Here is a 19,704-nt window from a genome sequence, read left to right as displayed (position 1 = left end):
TCGGCATTCAAAGTGGTTCTGCACTTTGTTCTAGGTCTCATGCTACAGCTTTCAATTACAATTTTAGCATTTCTAAAATGCGGAGCCTGGGCTGCCAGGGATCGATAAGCTGATTCGGGAAAGAAAAATAAGCGAAGGTCTTTTGTGGCGGGGCGAACAAGAACAGAAGCACCATTGTTCGATATACTTTCGTTCAACCGCTGGCTGTAGAATGCACGGTAAGCTATGAGATTTGTGCACTCGAAGGCAAATTAATCTTCCCCCTGTGGAGCGTCCATGAATAGCGCAGCAGTCGTACTCGGATTAGGCGTTCCCTCTGGAATGCCAATCAATTGTTTAGGTATTATCTCTACTGCTGTGCCGGGATTAGCGGGAATAAAACTGACAAGTCCCATTCGTAATGAAGTGGGCGTTCGTTTCGTAGCCTCTTGAGAGTTACAATTGGCGAAAAATTTAGCGTTGCACGGTGCCCCTGGCTGTCGTGAGCTTTAAGAATAATTAACGAAGGAAAGAGAGCGGTGTGGCACAGATGATAACTCTTTTCGTGTAGTGATAAATATCGAAACGATGTGAGCTGCGAGCGGCGCTTTACTTTACGCTTCCTTGCGTTGCTAACCAGGTTTATTGAGCAAAAGCCCAACTGATAAGTGGTACTTACGTGGCTATGGTAGTTAATCTCTTAGAGCTCTGAATGTTGCAGTGATTTTAAGAAACTTACATAATTACAGTCGCGTTGTCGGAGATTCACACTCACGAATGAATGGAAGCTATGCGCCCATATTTTGGCCATTTACAGCGAAACTTTATATCTCTCTTTCGCATACTCTGGCAAATCTACCCGAGCTGATTTCGCTATCCCCGCATCCATAAATTTCATGGCTTTCTTCCTCTGTCCCTTTCTGTACACATGCATTTTGCTTCTATGAACAGGAATTTCTTCGTGTTCTTCAAACTAGTTTTTTTTTAAATAGCTGAATTACGTTATGCAATAATGTGTAGGATACGTGTTCGAATGTCGCGGCATAAAATCCCGGCCACGGCGGCTGCATTTTCGACGGAGGCGAAAATGTTCGAGGCCTGTGTACTTAGCTTTAGGTGCACGTTAAAGAACCCCAGGTGGTCGAAATTTCCGGAGCCCTCCACTACGGCGTCTCTCATAATCATATCGTGGTTTTGGGACGTTAAACCCCAGATAATATTATATTATACGTGTTGTCAGCCTCTGTCGGTCAGCATATCTGGTGACAACTTTGTTCGTTTGTTTGTTTGTTTCTTCTCATCGTATTCCATTGTTTCTTCTTTGTGCGAATGATGCACTGCCACGTGAACGTTGCTTCAAGGAGGAATTTCTCTGAAAAATGAAGGTTCACCCAAAGCATGTTGATGATAAGAACCCCCCCCCCCCCAACCTCTCACGTGAAATATACAATATACTGCATATATATTCTATTTCGAATAGCATTTGGTGAGAGTGATGGGGCCTCATTTGTCTTTGGTTGTCAATGTCTACGGTATTTTCAATACTGCATATTTTGTTTAATGTTCTATAATGCTACAAATTCTACATTACCCTAATATTTTTCTAATCAGATGTACTTAGTTCTACGTGTGGTTGCGACAAATGTCGTGAAAGAGAAGAAAGCACGTAAGCAATTCTCCAGAACTAAAGATAAAGATGTGTACGTACTTCTTTGACCGTGACGGAACTATTGTTTTAGGAGAGGAGCATTTTAGGGCACTGGGCTGTATGCTGCCATCTCATGAAGTCGTTTTGCGTCACGCAGGCAAAACCATGTAAGTGAAACCTCGGTGATACGAATCTCACGGGACCACCAAAAATATTCGTATCATCCGAAATTCGTATCACCAGAAAGCATGGAAAATTAGCATGCGACAAAAGAAAGCTGGTGTACATTTTAATTTATTGTTTTTCAGGGCCGCAGCTGCAACGTCAGGAAGAACCCTGAATGATTGTCAGTTAAGTTTTTAGATGTCGGCAATCATACCAGCACTCGTAAATATACGTTCCGTACGCGCGTATTTAATTAATGAACCAGGTGCGTTGTGACCCGCAACAACAATAGCCCCTTCCAAATTTTAGTATGCTTTTTTGCATGACACCCGAGTACCGCAGCGAAAGTAACCTAAGAGGCGCTTTGACGCGATGGATCAAGGCCACAAAATTACAGAACCACTGTCCTGTGTTATGATTTTGTTATTGCGGAGGCGTTGGGAATGTCTTTTTGGAAGATTTACGACCGTGCCCGCACAAGTGCGACCTCAACGGTCGTGCATGTTGACTTTCTGAGGCCTCACTCCTTCGCCAAGACCGTCCTCGCCTTCTTTCGGTCCTCGTCCACCTTTCATAGGATGTCTAATGCACGAGGCAGGTACGTCTGAACACAGTACAACGACAGCAGCCTGCGTCGACGCGTTAGGAAACAAAAAAGCATGGCGCTAATGTCCTCTGTAATCGAAACGCGAAGGCACACGGAGGCACATGAGAGGCTCAAAGACGGAGGCCGTGACGCGTCTCTGAAGGTTTATTCTGACCGTAAGAAAAGCGTTCTTACACCTTGATTCTGACAATTTGGTGGTGCGGCGCGCATGCCCACGCTTGCGTTCCCGAGTTCGCACGTGCTTGGCGCGTCTTCCGCGACAGCGCGGACAGCACCTCTTTGTACCTCGGCGGCAGCGTACGTTCGTATCAAACGTCACTGGGTGAAAATCGGTTCGGAACAACCGTACTCCATTACATCGCAGGCCAATGGGCATTGGCAGGCACCAACGAAAAATTCGTATCACCCCGAAATTCGTATGAGCTGTCATCGTATCACCGAGGTTTCACTGTATTTTGTTTAATGTTCTATAATGCTACAATTTCTGCATTATCTTAATATTTTTCCAATCAGACGTACTTAGTTATACGTGTGGTTGCGATAAATGTCGCGAAAGAGAAGAAATCACGTAAGCAATTCTCCGGAACTAAAGATAAAGGAGTGTACGTACTTATTTGACCATGACGGAACTATTGTTTTAAGTGAGGAGCATTTTAGGGCACTGGGCTGTATCCTACCATCTCATGAAGTCGCTTTGCGTCACGCAGGCAAAACCATGTATAGCATGGCCATGCATTTTATAGTATAGCAAGGGGCAGGGAAAGGGAAGGCAGGGCGAGGAGGAGGGGAGGGTAGAGCGTAGAATAGCCTTGTATAGTACACTATAGCACGGGTGTGGGAATGGGAAGTGGGGGTGAGGAGGAGAGAGGCTAGGGTAAAAAAGAAGGAAAGGAGGATGGGGAGAGAAAAGCATAGCATAGCCGCTTATAGTATATTATAGCGAGGGCGTGGAGAAGGGAAGTGAGTGTGTGGAGGAGTGTTGTGGTTGTGAGAAGAATGGAAAGGAGGAGGGGAGAGGGCACCACTGCATCACAAGTGAAGCTTACTTTCCCCTCCATGGACGCCGAGGAGGCTGTACGTTTGTAACGCCGGCGCTTGCTTGCCCGTAAGCGCGAGCATCCCTTAAGAGCAGGCAAATTACTGCTCCGGATTTCCTACAGCTTTCACGTTGTCTGCAACTACACACATTTTTATAATATGTGTCTCGTGTACGTCTGCAGGGTTACTCAGAAGGAAGAAGAACATAGTTTTTTTCTTCCTCTTGCTGTCTGGAAAAAAAATTAAGTACCTCTAGAAATATCATTAGAGTGAAGTATGTTGTACTTAAAAGAGAGTCATTCGCATGTTTCTACATGTGTTCCACGGCAAAAGACCTGTGCATGTGGCTCTTATTGTAGTTTACATAAACATTCAGCATTTCCTTGCGGTGGCGTACATTTCACGTGGTTAGTGGTCGGAAGACTGTCGATAAAGTGGAGAATGAGGAAAGAAACCAATACCAATTTTTAGTTCACAGTGCACAGAGAACAAATCATCAGCTAAATAGTATTCGATGCTATATTAGGAAGCGTTTCTCGTATGCTTAAAACCGATACGTTTCATATCCGGTACAAGGGGCCGCTGTCGAAAAAAAATGTTGACGCCATGTATAACCATCGGACTGCGACAGTATGTAATTAGCGGATTAATAAAGAAATTCTTGAAAAGCGAATTGGTACTGTTATTCAATGTAATGACGTAATTACTTAATAACTAATAACGTAATAACCACGTGAATGAACTATTTCGCAGGAGTATGTAGGTGATGTGCTTTTCAAAGGAGTACTAATCAAGAAACAACTATTTCATTTGTATCAATTATGTACCCTTCGACAATACCACCGAAAAAAGCACCCGCTTGCTGCGCGAATAGGTTTGGCAAGCCAGAAAGCACCCACGTTCAAAAATGCAGGAAGAGGATGACATGAGGTTTTTGCCCCGTCTCCCAGTGGCCAAAGTAGTTTCTTTTTGGCAAAAAAAAGTTTTACATTGCGTTTTAAGAAATCCGCACACTTACCTTGGCAACTTTCAAAATATTTTGTGAAGCCCATCAGGCGAACATAGAGAAAAGAAATGACTAAGAGATCAACGTGAAAGTCCCAGTGACATTTAAGTGGCAAGTTTCTGGCGCAAAATTCAGGAGTTAAAGTTTCACCGCAAGTTTTTCTTCGAGAAACAAAGAATGATCACAAAAGGACAATAATAAAATTCGCTTGTTGCTGCGCGCGCCTTCTTGAGAGCCTGCGCGCACTTCGATTTATAAAAGTTATAACGTTTTTAGAATTACCTGAAAGCAGGAAACATGAAGGGGCAGTGGCCTGCATCCTCTACCTGCATCCTATAAGGTCCTCCACCTCTTACTGCGCCATGCTGTTTTAGCCCTTTACTATAGTGTTACTTCACGCTCGAAAATTTCGTGCAGATGTGCTGAAAAATGAAAATAAATGGTTTGGTCTTGCCGCCCTATGTCTATGTCTATTTTGTTCTGAATGTAACTGCTTTCGGTTGGTGCTTCGGAGCTTTCTGGATGGGTTCGTTCACCTTTTCTATCGATACATCATTCCTTTTTGTCTTGAGAACGTCGTTGCGCCGCAATTTTAAGCCAGCAACATGGAGCACAGTCAATTCACTTGCAGATTACTAAAAAAAGTATGAGCGAATACGTCTATCCTGCTCGTTACAACAATGGCACGCTAACGACTTACTCCCACGCGGAACCTATCATGAACTCCATCACTCGAATTCACCGTAATGACGCGGGGTATACGGCAGCCCTAGAAGCAGTGCTTTCAAGTGGAAGCTATGCAGCCGGTCAGACAGATAATGATCGAGAGGCTTTGAGAAAGGTCATTCATCGTGCGCGTGGCGCAGAAATGCGCGGGAAGGTCTTGCTGCGGCGTATTCGACAGGTATGCGGGATGTGGATGGTGCAAGGAACTTGGGCCCAGCAAGCAGCGCCATTTTTGATGTCACTGACCGAACCTGCAGAGAAGTGTTCGTCAATCCTTCTCTTGAAGGAAGTTTTTTTTTAAAGAGGTTAGCAAGAATGTCTGTGCAAGCTCAACACAATATTGTTTTCTTGTGTTTTTTTTTTTAGTTCTGAAATGTACCAGCGCACGACTTCGAAGTCTGCTAATTTTATTGGCATATCTTGTTTTAGTTGGCGTTTGCACTAGTGTCAGCGACGTTATCTTTGGGTGACAAAATAACTCAGCTTACGATAACTATTCAGATTATTGAAAACCAGTCAGACGTCGCAAATATTTGCGTATGTACTTCGTTGTTCTACCCAGAAAAGATCCCAACAAGACAAAAGTTCAGGGCTTGACGGAGGCTTGTATTGATATCATGTTGCGGCATCGCTGGAGCGAACGTTCCAATTACAGCCCTCGGTCCCGCTGCGGAAACGTTGTCACCAGTGGCATTCCCTAGTTCACGAATTCTCCTTCTTTGTTCAGCGAAATGCGGGTTGCAAGGCTAGTCCCTCGACGTTTCCATTCCCTGAACGAAGTTCAGTTGCATAAATCTGCGTCATTGAGTGAGATAATTGCCATCCTTCTTCCCACAGAGTTTCGTAAAATAACCTAGAGAGGAAACTGGCGCTTGGATCATTCAACCACCATGAGAATGATGTTAAGTACAGGCTTCGGATTGGATTTCGTTAGCTAGCGAACTGTCTACGGATCTTTTTCTACAGTTTCAGTTTTGTTCTTTGCTAGGCGCGGGTAGTGGGGTGCGTTGCAAAGCACTCAATCACTGCCTCTGTTGTTCAAAGAGGCTGAAGACCGCAAAGTTTCTTGGTTTGCTGCCACGTTGCAGCTTTACAGGTTGTTTTTGAAAGCTTTAGCAAAGCGTCGTGCACTCACCGCTGCGCATAGATGTAGCGTACCATGCCAGTGCAGGAAATTGAATAGAGCTCACGTTTTGTGATAAGCGCTACTTGTCAAACTGTTTCAAATCGACTGCAAAACGACGGCGAAGCTAAGAAGATGCACCGTCACGCTCCTCTGACTCGACTTCACAACAAAACGAGAGCTACGCTGGGGGCAGGCTACTTGGACAAACACATCTGGCATCGCAGCAGGTGATACGTTAAGTGTTTCCACTCAATACGGTACTATTATTTTCATAAATATATAATGCGTACTTTCGAGGGAAAGACATGCGCGTTTGTTTTAAGTGTTCTAAAGAAAATAATTCATTACATTGTGATGCCAAATCTGGAACACTATTTCAGAGAAATGCAAGCTCTGGTGGTTGAATTTGTCCAGGCTTCAGTTCCATCTCATGGTCAAGCAAACGTTTTGCAATAAGTTTTACGTACAAAGAACTGAAGCAAGTTTTAATGGGAAATACCTTCATATCGCTTTGCTTTACACTCGGCAAACATGCGTCGCGAATTTCAAGAACCTAATCCATCCGAAGCAAATCCGAAGCCAGTACTTCCCATCATTCTCATGTTGGTTTTAAGCGCCACTGGACTACGTTGAAGTTAACTAGAACAGCAATAATACCAGGCCTCACAGGAAACCCGTAATGACGAAAACGCTGTGGCAGTCCTGTGTGGCGTACCAAGTAATCATGTAGTGGTCTTGATCCGCGAAACCAAAGGATTTAAATTTCTTGCAGCCCCTCTGAATCTCTTTGAGTAACGTACCGCTGCTTCACGAACGCTCGTCTGGGCTTCTTGGAATTCAACCGCTTTACTTTCGTTCATTACAATCGAAGGTTAATCAAAAATGTAGGCAAAAAAATATGTGCGCATAACATATATTTCACAATCGCCATCAAAACAATCCTCCTTGCAACCACGCAAGGCCGCACAGTAAGGGACACGCCGCCACCAACGCTAATCAACCTTTGTAACTGGAGCAACGCTCGTACTGTTTTCTAAGCGCGCAAAAATAAATTGAAAAACTTCCAGAATGAGCATCTTTCAATCGTCTCGCAATTTCCCAAGATATAGAAGAAAGCCCTACACGTTGGTCCCTTCTGAGCAGAAAGAGAGATAGATGAAAAGGAAGAGGCAGGGAGGTTAACCTGGTAGTAATAACCGGTTTGCTACCCTGCACCGGGGTGGCGAAAGCGTACACCTTTCACGTAAATGAAACTCAAATAATCGGTTCATGCTCGTACTGACTGTACTCGTTTAATGCGGCTGCACGTAAAGAAAACAATATTATAGCAAGATGTGTCGACGTGCAATTTCCCTGTCAGGTGTTTGCTTTCGCGCCAATTCTAAGTGCACATATCAACATTCATTGGATTGGATATGCACATAAATCAGGAACGTGCCTCCCGGAGGTGAATTTGCATAGTACCGTAGGCAAAAATATGATAAAGAAGTTGGAATGAGCTTGCCGCATTCGCAGAAAACTTCCAGTCCTCGGTATGATGAGGGTCATCGCTGGGGATTTAAACAGACGCGGCACCAGCATTGAAGTCGTCCGAGTAAACATTTCGTGTCTGTTTGCCCTAACATAAATTCACATCCAAAACCTCCAAATCGAGAATGCTTCCGCAATCATCATACAAACTCGGCAAAGCTTTCTCAATATGGGGGTCCACCAGTGATTTCGCTGTAGACGCAGGGTGCGTTTTGAATCAAGTGATCTAGCGCGGAATCCCAATGAGCACTGTGCTCGATGCAGCTTCCACCTTTTTTATTGTTTAGTTGCATAAACTTGCAAAACCAGTCAAAAGTATACGGTGATGCCTAAACAAAGAGGGTACAAATAGGCGTTCACGTTTGCAAATATGCGCCGCGAATTTATTAGGTGTGCACCGCCCACGCTCTCCAGGCTCACAAAACGCGATGCAGGCAATGCCATATTTCAACGGTGGTGAATTATGCTCGATAGTTTCCATGGCAACGGTATATTATGCGCACAGCCTGCTTACCCAATGAGGCTATAGATACGAAAGAAATTGCGTCGGCGGACATGCCGCATGCAAACCTAAACGGGTTTTTCGGCGGCATGCCAGATCATGTAGTAGTAAGCGTGCCTATAATGAAAGCTGCATTCATTTAAACGGGACGAGGTTCTAGGATTTGTGCTTTCTGGCCAACCCTGACGTTTCCCAGTAGTAATGAATAGTCACTAACTATTCGTTTCTGGTTCCTGCTATAGAGGACAACGTGTAACAATAATGAGCACAAGTCATTACTTGTTGCTTGTTTTTAATATTTTTATAGCCAGCAGAATTAAACAATGGGATGATCGATAATGCTAGCATAATGAATTCGCAATCTATTTTAGTAACAGATTACTTCCAGTCGATGCGCTGCGCCCGCCGCGACATAACCATGTCTAAGCTCAAGAAAAAAAAAACTGAAATCCCAATGAACGTTACGAGTAGGATCTCTCAAAGTTCATAAACTTTTTTGTTATGACTGTCTATTACTCATCTCTTTTAGACTTGATGGTTTCGCAACGCACTAGATTTAAAACACGCGCGAAATAATTATGTAAAATGAAGAATGTTAGCGCGCAGTATTCTTTTCGCTTAGCGTTACGTAGAAATCTAGAGAGGGCACTCCCTGTCTTTCCTTGCTTCTCTCTCTCTCTCTCTCTCAGAGAGGGAATATCGTTGGCACGACAAAGACCCTTATTTTGGCATGCGTATTGTGAAAGTGATTCATTAGGCGTAGTTAATGTTCGTATAGTAAATGAAAGCTTCTAGTGAATGCGGCCTTTGCGGTAGGCCTGGTGTATTTAGAATCGGACGCAGCACGTGGGGACAAGGCGGATGCCTATCTCTGCAAACAATATCACGAACCACTTAAGTGTTCCTTTCTTTACAGCGTATGTCTGGGCGACACATTGATCGTACTTTAGGTAACAATGATAGCTTGGAGGGGTTTTAATTGTCAGCCACGGAAAGTCATACCGGTGCATAGTGCACTCGCAAAACAAAGAACCACGACGTCTTTTTTTATTCTCTTGTTGTCACTTGTTTGTGAATGCGTATATATAGTGCCAGTATGACCATATTGTTGAAACTAGTGAGACACATAGGAATAAGGGCGAATCTACACTGCCGGATTAAATGTTTGCTTGTGTTAAATGAGGCAATGGTTGTGGTGGGAAGGAAAGAGTCGGCAAACATTTCTATTACGGGAGCTATTTACCTGCTGGTCGACAGCAATGTTGTAAAGCATAGTCTTGAATCCAGTGTACATTGATGATGCGAGCAGCCGCTTTACGACTCAAAGTGTCTATCGCGTCGCACATTTCTATGGCTTGCTGAACCCACTTGAGTTATTGAAGAGTGGCTTAAGAATCAGAGATGTCTAGGTAATTCAATGTAGGAGCCTGAGAGCGCCATTTTGCACAGATTCATGGATGGCTTGAAGCTAGTGATCATCGTTTGTAATTTCGTAGCGAGAGAAAGAGAGGAAGGGTAAATGTAGGACCATTAAGCAGATGTGAGCTCCCGATTTACTATTGTGCACCGAAGCACGAAGACAGATGTTAGAAAGGGGAAACGTCGTTACTGCTTGCCTCATTAATGTTTCGGCATGTTTTGTGACCGCTAAACTTGCACTGTCGTAGCCACGACTACATGAATACAAGCGTGCTAGACTTCTGACAACTAAATTCCAAGAAAGATAAATTGCGGGGCGCGCTGGTAATTTGTTGAAAATACCAGTGCGGGTTTAACTGTAAATTCGAGAGAAGTGCGTTAGCTTTGGCGTACCAGTGGGGTGGAGCGGCTCTACACAATAATAGTTATCGACAGTGGCACTATAGTACTGTTGCAGGCCTTGCACATTGATTACGTGTGCACGAGATGAGGCTCACAGTGAACCGTGAGCTTTGTGAATACACGCTGACTCGCGTGATAGACGCCATGGGCGTTGCACGAACAGCGCCGATAGCCTGAGCCCACTTGATTGCACGCGGGTGTTCTTACTGCGCAATACGTCACACACCTGTGACGTAGAACTATAGCATTGGGGTTCGGCTCTGGAGGACCAATGTTCATATTGTGCCTCCGGAACAATATCACTTACGTGAGCTTGTTCATTTACAAACGCCGGTCCACTGCAACCGCCATTTTCTTTTTTTTTACTGCCCTTCGTTCATTCCAGCCTCATTCTGTGCAGACGCCTCCGGCTTCAGCTCGCCTCAACGGGCGTTTTTTCTGAACACACGGCTCTATTGATAACGCAAGAACAGGTCATCAATCCAAGGTAGCTCATGTTACTTCTAAAAGTTGGCTTCCTACTGCGCCAAGAAGTAAAAGGTGAAACAAACTTTACAGGAGTGTCACCGCAAATTGCTTATCAAAATCGAGAATGGTGCGCAACGTCTGCATTTTATCAATTATTCGCTGGAACCACAAAATATACAACAATAAGCAGTGCCCCAGAAGAAATATCTTGTTATATCTCAGTCGTATTTCTCTAAGCTATCTGTTTATTTTCTTCTTCGCCAAATGACAATCTTTTGATGATAAAAGTAAAACCCGCAAGATCAAAGCACTGTGATATTCATTGCAGCAAGAAACGTAAAGTGGTAAGTAAACATAAATGTGTTATTAGTAAAACCAGCTTGTTTCTCCATAAAGCCAAACAACTTCTGAACAAACATTATGTTGCAAGCTAGATGAAGAGTGGTATGCTTGTGGCAAACTTCCGAAAACTATTGTCGACATAACATTTACATTAAGTTATCATCACAGCGTTAAGCTTTTTCAAGGCAGACTATTATGTGCGTACATAATCCAAAAAAACGTGACTCTTCTTTTAGAACTGTAGAATTCAAAGCAAGTCCTAACATTCAAATAGTGATGTTCACCATCAGTGGCAGTGGTTATTGAAGCTCGCGACTCTTCTTCTTCCGTGAGTGCTAGCTAAAGGTTTTGCTTTGTAAACGTAACCACTGCTTTTAAATGCCATTTGTGCTTGGCGCCAGGTCTGCCGCAGACCTTTAGGATATTTACTCGTGTAACGCGGAATATGGCAGTATATGTTACAATCTGTTGCTAACTTTTCAGATTAGTATTGCTATGCTCCTTTCTGTACTTATTATTTTTTTTTTGCGTAGCATATCCACGCAGTCGCCTTCGCAAACATATATCATAGCAGGCTTTCGGCACCATAAGTCTGAAATTCTTCACCAACTGAGCTAGCAATGTCATTTAAACGACATCTTCATATGGACGCGCTCATCTGCTTCAATGTCGCACCAGCAATGTATTTTAACTGTATTGGCGTTGCCATTCGTTTCGCGAATCATTTCTGTTTTCGTTTGTTATTCCAATCATTGCTAATCTCTCCAACTATTACGCTTATTTCCGGTTCTACTGCATCAAAGTTTTAATAATATAAAATATCCCAATATTGAAATTCATGGCATTAAAAAGCACTCACAATCTGCTGTTACTAAACCTCTATAGGCTCTCTCTTATAGTTGTACTTTGTCCTTCTTATGACTCACACTTAATTTCCTTTGCGATATCCCAAGAGTCAGGGCTCTTGGTTTGAACATGTTAAATATTTTAACTATGCCCTATAGTTCGCGCTCGTATGGTTTTCCTTCTCTTGCAGCTGCAAGTTTCTCTTGAAATGCGGAATTTCTGGCGTGCATATATCTAAAAGATCGTCTGTGATCGCCAGTCAACAAACATGCGGTGGAGTCATGGGAACAAGTATTCACGTAGCCCACAGAGCAGCGGACGAGTATGAGAACTTTATTAAATTATTGTGAACAGACGATCAACACACCCTTCTTAATCATTCGGTATTGATAACAAATTATATACAAATGTATTAATGCAATAAAGGGCTTTGTCAATTTTTCCTGCAAGCAACGCTCTGTACCTCATCTGCAGTCGCATGTCAGGTGCATAGCCAGGCTAACATCTCCAGCTTTTCATTAAAACATTTCTCTCTTTCTCTCATCTGCAATTAGGCACGATATCTCGATAAAGTTAAATCCACCACTTCAACGTATGTATGGCTCCTAAGAATGATATGGCACATTTCTTCGTGATTTGCTGTGCCATCGCATACCGTCGACAGAAAGGCGCGAGCCGATCGGGAGGCCGTTGCAGCGATTAATAAACTGTGCGTGTGTAACGAATGTTACCGGTCGACACACTGAGCTTCCGAGAGAGTCCCCGGATTACACATGTACTATATGTGCCCTACGCCATAATCCCCTCGCTCTGATCTCTAAGAAGGTCATCTTTAATGCTTAATCCGTAGCGGACGCCTCCAAGCAGCGTCGCTTATCGCGAGATGGTAGTACTTAGACTGAGCCGAATGCCAGCCTAGCAGCAAGGGGTCGCGGGATGAGACGGATTACAAGGCTGAGACGTATACGCCAAATAGATGAACGTGCTGAAAGAAAGACAGCGAATAAAGGGCAGAATAGCAGGCATAGAAGGTCCGAAAGTCTAGAAGCTCCCGGTTAGTTCATTATTTACAGAACAAGTTCGTTGCGACACCGTTGTCCGCAGCTAAGACGAGAAAAACGGCAAGAAAAATAGCATTAGGCGCAACGACATTACGTCTCTGATATCTGCCCTTTCCTATAGCTGTAGCTATCTGCTCAAAGCTCATCTATTCGAGACAACTGCCGGGAGGAAATGCATACAGAATGCCTTGCGCACACACGAGCGGGACATGTTCGTTCCCTTTCCACTGAGGCGACTCGGCACGCGAAAGCCGAGGTCATCAAGGCAGAGCAGTGAATGGAGAAATGCGATAGGGGAGACTCCATGGCATTCACCGAAAACAATCACGGTGCCAGCTGGAGTCTCGCCAGTGTGCGTGTGTGAATGGATGGTCACTGCCATCTCGTCTTCTCGGGTGCGCGTGACACCGGTGGCCTACATTTCTAAGGACTCTGGCTGCGCAGGCTTTGCTGACCTTCCCTGCTTCCACGTGTATAGAGCGTCTCCGAGAGCGCCACTGCTTAGTGAATCTGCTCTTCCGTGTTTTTCTCCGGCACTGCCTGCTTACACGTGGCTTTCTTAATTGAAGACGGTGCATTGTGCCTTCACGTGGCTCCACAGGAAAGACGGTTTTTCTCATTATGCCACTAATTAATATTTATTATAGGTATTGCTTCTCCACTAATTGAAAAGCTCTATGGAAGGTTTGTTCTTGTTTTTTCAAAAAAGACAGAGGAAACGAAGAAAAGAGGTGTATTCTTTTTGTTCAACAATTAGAGCGAAAATTTAATTTCTCCGAAATGTACGTGGTGCCCGACAATCGTCCGGGGCTTAGGCTGTTCAGAAGATTTTATCACAAGGAGCAGCAAGGTAAATTTTATGTGGATTAAACTATTTTTGACTGCCGTTCCTATGTCTGTGCTGCCGTTAATAAGAGTGAAAATATGCGCAGCGTATTTAGTTGCGCTTGTGAACAAATGCAAACAAATCAGTGGATTGACCCCTATTCATGTTTTTTATTTATTTGACAATGTCAACCCCGTGCTTGGGGTCATTGGAGGGAGGATGTCACATGATACATAACATCCGCACAAAAAAAGCAACATTCAACAGCACATAGCAATAAAAGATGAATAACCAGCTTCAAAAAAATAAGAACAAGCAGCAGTTATCATACAGATAAAAATCCACAAGTTAATGCTGGCACCAGAATTGCGCGCAATACTGCATAGAAAACTGTCTGACGCATCTTCGAAATCGACTGCCTCTGTAGGTTAAACAACCGCATTAGGTAAACTGTCCCACATTTCTATTGTGGCGTTTGTGTTTTCTCATTATTCACAAAGTGTGCTACGAATCTACTTGCGCTTACCGTAGATTCACCTACACCGTCCCCGCGTAGCAAAAGTTCCATGCCCTTGCAAGAAATACAATTGTTCTTGACACTGAAAAGAGGAGCGGTAAAGGGCTGCAGCATTCACTCCCAAAACTCAAGGTACACTTTGAGAATCATTACGAGGTCGACAAAACAAGGCCTTCGCTTGTTTGGCTTCCTTCGTATGTGGGGATATTAGCCTGAAATAACGGCAAATGCGCTGCTTTTTGAACTACCTGGTGGGTCTAAAGCGCATATGCTTTGCATCTTTCGAATGTTCTCCTCGCCTCTGGACGTAACTAATAACGCACAAGCATTCACATGCATGATCGAGTAAGTCCACTACGTCCTATGATTTCACATTGCCTCTACGCTTGGCTTGTTTTTCTTTATATACGCCCCACAAGCTGTAGCCGGCGTAGCGAACTTCTGCAGAAACTGTGTTTATGGCCTTGCTGCTCACTGATTGGTCTATGAATGACCACTTCGCAAAACGAAATATGGGTTGCTTGGCATTTCCACTTAGGTATTCCCTTTTTTTTTGTAATTTCTAACATAGCCGATGCTGTTTAATATAGAATGCCCATTTAATAATTCATTTTGGATGTCGTTGTCCTCCTGCCAGGAAACATCAACACACAATATGTGTAGCACACTTAACTGCCGTCATTATTGACAGATCCTCAAGTAATAGAGTTCAGGTGAGTGCATGTTTTCTCACATGCGTTCCAACCTAGGCGAAAGGCGTTTTAATTGACGCCATCACGCTATCATTCCAGGGTATTCGTGCGAGCTAACAAATGTCGGCAGTTTTTTGCGTACGTAAGTCAACAATCGTCGGTGTACCCCGCCGTCACTAAGCGCCACTTGCCATATTTCTTCTATGTGTGACAAGAAGCGTTAGGTACTGCACGCCACTTCTGCGAGCAAAAAACTAGGTCAAAAAGGCATTGATTTTTCCATCAGCCCGTTAGTCGTGTTCTCAACTATCGGGCACGTTTTTCCTATCGCAGCGTTTCAGCCCCGGGCTGGCTATCGTTCCGAATGCGGGACGCAAGGAGCGCACGCGAGAAGAGGCGCAACGTGCAGCGCGCCTTTCGCGCCCTACATGCTACCTGTTTGGGCTTTTCTTCCCTCGTGGGCGCGCACACAAACTAGAGAACGTCGAACGACGGGACGGTTGCCTGGCAACAGGAAAAGCACGCTGTCTACCACGCCACGATTGGCCCGCCGCGGCTGTGGGAAAGGAACTCGGGCTAGAGAGCGAGAGACCGGCACCACGTGACCAAAACGGAACCACGCGCTCTTGGCAGGGCGAGTTTGATCCGTATTGGTGATCCCAGAATGCGCGGCTCGGCGGGCCGCGCGCGCGCCGCGTTTTAGCTCCCGGCGTTGTCGGCGAGCCCGACGCGCGCTTGTTGACGGTGCGGTCGGTTGCTGTGGCACCGCGCCTCACTCGCGGAGGAGTCAGCCCCCGACGTCGTTGTTGGCACGCCGGAGGCCCGGCTTTGATAAATAGTCCCTTCGCGACGAGAACAACCGGCAAAAGCAATATTTGCGCTCGCCAGTGGCGCAAGTTGGAACGGCGAGATATCGCTCATCGCTCGCTCGCTGCTGTTCGCATTGACTCAGCACCAGTGCGCGTTCCTCGGGGCGGTTTCTACGGGTGTTGTGCAACGCGGATACTGGGGCCTCGTGTTGACCTCGTTTGCAAGAATCCTCTACGACACTGTCTTTCTGTTTTGCTTGTGCGTCTACATGCAAAGGAAATCGTGGTGCCGCCCGCACCGTGGCCGGGCGTCGGTGCCGTCGACGCGAATGACGCTTTCGGTGGAGCACGTGGCAGCGGCTTGTGGTGGCGAGTCAGCGCTGTACCGTGGCGGCGGCCTCCGCGCTGAACGTGGGAAACGCGATGACTCTGGAGTCTGAGCCGGCCGCGCCCAACACGGGGATGGCGACATCAGCAGAGAGCACGGGTGAGTTGCATTTGTCGTGCAATTTGAGGAGCTTGTGCGATATGTATAGTTTGGATAACCTGAGGCTAAGCCCACGAATCTCAAAGGGGCCCTGTTAAAAAAAGGGTTGGCTACTCAAGCTTTCCTCGCAGGGAACAAGTTTAACATCAGTTACAGATAATGCACTCTTCTTGATGCGAATAGTCGGAATCTTCTGACTCTTGAATGAGCGAGGTTCGTAACTGCCTCATTTTACAAAGCACAATATTTTCCTTTTTCATTAACATAGAATGTTGTGGAGGAATTCGATGAGCTAAATTCCAAAGGATATATCCGTTTTCGCAATGCCCATTACAGATAATCTCAAGCATGATGTCGTTTGCTTAGCCACCTGTTCTTGGACTGTCGCAGGGTTTTATTACGCACTCTAATAAAAAAAAAGGCGGGGAGTACGTAGCACTGTTTTCAGTGTGTCCTGACTTACGACGTATTTGACTCCCTTTAAAGAGTCATGTTAACTGTCTTTTGCATCCCACGACTCTCGGATGAGATTATAATGACCTCCACAGAGAGTTCACGTAACTCTTAAAAGAGTCTGATACGCGACAAGTCAGGACTCAAAATATATAGTCAAAGGGCTCTTTTTTTTTCTGAAGGTGCAGCTGCGAGTGCTATACTCCAAGAGGTGGGTTTTTTTTTTTCTTTTTGGCAACATGCGAGATCCAGAAGTGGTGACTGGGCCGAATTTGTTGGTAACGTGAGGTACATCTAGGTTTCTTTCATTTGAATGACACTTGTGTTCCAAATTGATAAATTTTTATTTGAAACGTTCACACAAAAAGTTAGTTTTAACTAAGCAAAAACAACAGAATGAAATCCAAGGCCTGTTCGAATCAGTGTGAGCCAGATCCACTTTTCAGCGATGGACATGCTCTGTGAACTCGTTGCCAAGACAACCAACATACCCTCTTCTGAACGGTTTCAAATTTGACCAGATTTGAAGTTGAATTGATGGAGCAAATCCTCGGACAGCGACGAAAAACACAGGACGCGGACAAGCGCACACTCGTAACTAAGTTTTATTCTTCCAAGAGCTTTGCTTCGCAACCTTCAAGCATGCGCACAAGACCAAAGAAATTAAAATAACATAATTTCTAGAAGCGCCACTTAATCAAATCCTATCAACCAGAGAGCTATACTCATTCTGATAAATAGTCATACAAAAATTTGGTGATCTTTGTATCAGTGTTCCTTCCGTGACTATTTTTCAGAATGAGTACTATAGCTTTCTCGTTGATAGGATTTGATTAGGCGGTGTTTCTAGAGATTACGTTATTTTACTCTTTTGGTCTTGTGCGCATGCTGTAGGGTTGCGAAGCAGAGCTCTTGCAAGAATAAAATTAAGTCACGAGTGTGCGCTTGTCCACGCCCTGTGTTCTTCGTCCCTGTCCGAGCATTTGCGCCATCAATTCAACTTCAGCCATGTACCAACTAGCCCTACAGCAAACGCTACTTGACCAGATTTCTCGCTGTCGTGGGGCTTTTGTTCCAAAGCGACGCATTGAATATGGACGACGGCTGAGACGAACAGGACGAGGTCCATTCCAAGAAGAAGACGAATACTTATAATAAACAGCACCGCATTAACCCAGCAAACACTGCGGCACCCCAAGCGCGCGCGACGAGAAAAAATAATGCTTGAAAAATGAACATAGATTGTCACAGAGTGAAAAGGTCTACGTCCAAAAGTACAGCGTTGTAATAACCTTATATTTATTTGTAACACCGGCTGACTGTCAAGCGACGAAAGTTTACGGAAAGCATGTGTTCTCGCCGCGGGCAATGCTCGTCCTACGAATTTAAAGGATGGCACCGGAGAAAACGTTCATCTGGTTAATTATTATTATTTGGTTTGGATACATAGAAAGCACTAAGACACGGAGGAAATGGGGAGGGAACAGGCAGACAACTGCCACCTAAGGGACACAAAGCCTGCCTGCTGCTTCGGGAAGGGGGAAGCAGAGGAAAGGAAGATATGGGGGAGAGAAAGATGGAAGAAAAGAGGGGGAAAAATAACACAGACGTAAACACAAATAAGTAGTCACATGGAAAAAGCAATGCGAAATCATTCATGAGCAGCCATCTAGACATTTTTATGCCAGGAAAAAAGACAGGCTCGAAATGAAATATTCGAATCGGAATGAGCCAAACTAGAGTACTGCACAGGCCGTGATTCTCGTCCCGGGCCCGGCCCGATTACTCAAGGGGAGGCCCGCGCCCTGCCCAAACCCGAGCAAAAATTTCACCAACCTCGCCGTGCCCGATCGCAGATTACTGGCTCGGACACCTGTCGGGCCCGAGCCAGCAATCTGGGTGGTGTTGCCCGAACACGGAATCGAGAGCAATGCACTTTAAGTAGTATATATATACGTTTTTGGACGCATTCTACGCTAACAAGTATGTTTTAATCTGCGGTACTTCCTTGTACAAAAGGGCCACACTCTCGTGACAGTTGACCAGATATACAGGGTACGACGAACGGTTATTCGGCAGCGGTATACGGTGCCTATTTTTTTTTCTAGAAATACAATGACAATCATCAAAAGCGTTTGGCAGCAGCCATTTTAGCAAGAAAAGTGATTTGCAGCATGAGTTCCGTTTCAACAGGAAGCGCAATAAGAACAGAGGAGACAGAGAACAGAACGCTCTCATCACTTTGTTTTTATTGCGCTCTCTAACTAAATTGAAAGCATGCTCCACCATCAAACTCAATCGTGAACCCTTCTGCATATGTAGCATCTGCCCTCAGCACAGCATCACCCGGCCACAGCAAGACAAATAAGGTGAAAAGGCCAGATTTATTACCTTTGTTGTAAATAGGCTAACCTAGATCAAAATTATAACGAACTCCGTGCACCACGTGCAGTTTTCGAAATGCGTATAAACAGCCGAAAGGACGGAAAGCGAGAAGTCAAATTGTAAAGAGATTCCGGCTGTGAGCACGTCACGCGCTGTTCTGTCAGATATCCTGCAGCGCTAAAGTTTATTTACCTGCTTGCGCTAGCCGCAGGGGCGCACAAAATCTGCCTTGCGAATTGTAAAGGCGGTGGCAGTCGTAGGTCCAAGACGTCCACCACTGGAGTACATTTGGGACGTCTCGGCGGGCTTCTGCAGAATTAGCATAGCTTTAGCTAATCTATTTATTTCTCTTGTTCCCGAACGGCGTGCCACTCTTCAATATAATCTGTAAAACTCCTCTTTGAGGGCTTCTCCCTGCAGGCTTCAGCAGTGTATGTTACGCACGGCTTGTACTGTGCTTTTTTTTTTCGTATTATAATGGTGTGTGCCTTACCAACGATGCTGTACCGGCAGAAGGTATCAATTGGACTACGCGGGTAGGATTGGCAGTAGGTGTACGAAGGAATTTGGATCTATTTTAGTGGTTCGTACCAGTTTTGTAATAAAGGCGCGAATACGCTTCTCGACGCTTATTCATTGTATGCATATGGTTCGAGGTAAGGGGACATCA

The sequence above is a fragment of the Rhipicephalus sanguineus genome, chromosome 4 (assembly GCF_013339695.2).
Source record: "Rhipicephalus sanguineus isolate Rsan-2018 chromosome 4, BIME_Rsan_1.4, whole genome shotgun sequence".
Taxonomy (NCBI): domain Eukaryota; kingdom Metazoa; phylum Arthropoda; class Arachnida; order Ixodida; family Ixodidae; genus Rhipicephalus; species Rhipicephalus sanguineus.
The sequence above is the reverse complement of the archived record's forward strand: the minus strand, read 5'-3'. Positions refer to the sequence as shown.